Here is a 2,686-nt window from a genome sequence, read left to right as displayed (position 1 = left end):
CGCAGCCCGGCTCCCAGCCCTCCTTCCTCGGCCACCGCCCGCGCCTCTCCCCCTTCGCCTCCCCGCGCACCTTCCTCCTCCTCCTCCTCCCTGTCTCCTCCCTCGCTCGCTCCCTCCTTCCCCGCTCGCTCCCCCCAGCCTCCCCGCCTTTGCCGTCGCTCCCTCTGCATCCCGCCTGCCAGCCCTTCGCCCCTTCCCTCGCCTGCCTCCGGCACCTCCCTCCATTGCCCCTTTCCACCCGCGCCTCCTTCCCCTTCGCCCTTCCCTCGGGGTCCCCCCCGCCGCACACGGCTCCGCTTCCTCTCCTGGCTTCCCTCTCCTGTTTAGGATCCATGGCGGAGCACGGATTTTGCGCGTTCGCCTTCTTCCGCTGGCCCTTCCTCAACAGCCGCCCTCCCCGCCGGCCTAAGCTTCCCCCCCCGCCAGCCCCTTTCTTCCCGCTTCTCCCCTCGTTTCCCCCCCAGCAGCTTTTGTCTCACGTCTCCTCAGGCCCCTCGCTTAGCTGAGCCGCACGAGCCTCCCGGCAGCGCCACGCAGCCACCGCTTCTCCTCGGCGGTGGTGGCACGGCCTCGCACCGAGCCCACGGGCCCAGCGGGACGTGGGAGAGGAGGGCCAGCTCCGACTGCAGCCCAGCACTGCTCCCAAAAGGGCTGCGGGCTTGTAATAAATACTCTCTACAGCGCCTTGCAACGAGCTCTTTGCATGTGGTGGCCCATTAACCCTAATGAAATTCCACCCACCTGCAAGGAGAGCGTGTTTTATAACCGCAGGGACCAGGGATTCGGTGTTTGGCCCATACTGAACATCTCAAAGCAGCTGCTAGAGGCGGCTGGGTGTTGCCTTTAAAGCTATTGTCCGTGTTTTCTGCACTGAGCAGCTCTGTGAGCTGCAGACAGGTCTCTTCAGTGTCACTGAATTACATTTCACACGCTCAGCTCTCCAAATTGCATTTCCTCGAAGGAAACGAGGTAATTCTGATCATTCTGCAAAGAAACCAGTGTGTTGGCTCCCCCACTGGGGCAGATTGTGGGAATCCTCCTTTGCTGGCCTATAGCCTGTACAGTAATCACCTGTGCTTGATTATCTCAAGGTGGCAGGTCAGATCTGAGACATTCTTGTAAAATCTACAGGAAAAGTTATTTTTGCAAAATCCTATATCATCTGACTTTTGCTGCCAAACAACTATGACTTTGCATCTGGGAGTTCATTCATTTGGTATGGCTATGCTGTACAGATGAATGATGATAACTTATAGCTAGGAACAGAATACTTTTCACAGACAATTATATTTCACAGTTAAGATTTTCCCATTTCTATATTAAAAATGCTCAGAAAAAAGACCTTGGAGTCATATAGAGATGGCTTTCTCCGAAACATGCTAAAAGTGCTTCGTTAACTCTGCTGAGTTACAAATGCTGGCTTAAAAGAGACTCCTCGATGCTGGTCTGCACCTCCATTAAGGCAGAATACTTTCAAGGTAGTCATTGAATTTTGGGAGTACATGGATAAGGATAGAGAGGTCTATGAGGAGACCAGAGGAATCACCTAAAATTCCTCTGGTTTTCCCTGCATCATTTCCCTCCTGTGTCGCTGTACACAAGAGCTGACTCCCAGCATTTGCTTTAATCATTCATGGGCTCTTTGCTGCCTGTCACTGCTGGATTGGCCAGAGTTTTCTGACACAGATCGCTTCTTTTCTGGATGCACAGTCTGCTGCTCTTGCGTAAACATCTTATATTGCCTTTTCTGTAGGCAGCAATACAGAGTAATGCAATCAAATATAGATCTAGGGAGTTTCATCACACAGCAGGCAAAAAATTTTCTAAACCCACTTTCACAAGTTACTTTGTACCTTAGAGTGTCTCACGGATTCCAGGGTTAACAAGGACAAATATACCCCTTTGGACCAAATTCCACACTAGCAAACATGAGCAAATCCACTTTCACTAATTCTTATTCCCTTGGGCTGAGAAGCAACTACCAAAATCCCAAGCCTTTTCTGAACCTGCCTGTATATAACAGGCACAATTCTTCCAATTCCTCCTCCAAACTCTACAAATCCTCATTTCCCTCAGTTTTAAGCTCCTTCCATCCTTCAGAAAAACAAAAAACAAACAAACAAAAAAAAMCCACAAGAGCTTGTGTTCAAACCTAAGAGAGAAGCTAGTATCAGAAGCAGTGATTTCTCATTAGGGTGCAAATGTAGAGGCCAAGGAAGAGCTCGAGAAGAGACACCACCAAGGTGATGCTCTGGGGTGGTTTATGCGGGGTTCACCTTTTAAACCCACACCTAGAGAGGTTAGGAAAAAAACCTCAACTTGAGGAGCAACGCGTCCAAACAGGCCAAGGCAGGGAAGCAACAACCTCCCCACTGAAGGATCCCAAGAAGAAGAGGCTACTGGTTGCCCAGACTCCCTGAGAAGGCCACGGCAAGGCCAGGACACCCTCTGCATCCCAACACGAGTCCTCTTCCCGGCTGCCTTCCCTGGGGGCAGAGATGCAGCAAGGGGTTATAACGGGGGAGGGCTGCACAGCGGCCCCCCTTCTCCTCCTTCGGCAGCCCGGAGGCAGCCGAACCCCCCCGGCCCCGCCGCCAGCAGCCGCCGCAGCCCCGCAGCAGCCGGGGGGCGCCGGCACCCCCTGCCCGCCCCGCTGGCAGCGGCGGGGCTGGGCGGAGAGGAGAGA

This window comes from Apteryx rowi, unplaced genomic scaffold (genome assembly GCF_003343035.1).
Source record: "Apteryx rowi isolate R43461 unplaced genomic scaffold, aptRow1 scaffold_86, whole genome shotgun sequence".
Lineage (NCBI taxonomy): Eukaryota > Metazoa > Chordata > Aves > Apterygiformes > Apterygidae > Apteryx > Apteryx rowi.
Note: the sequence above shows the minus strand (reverse complement) of the source record.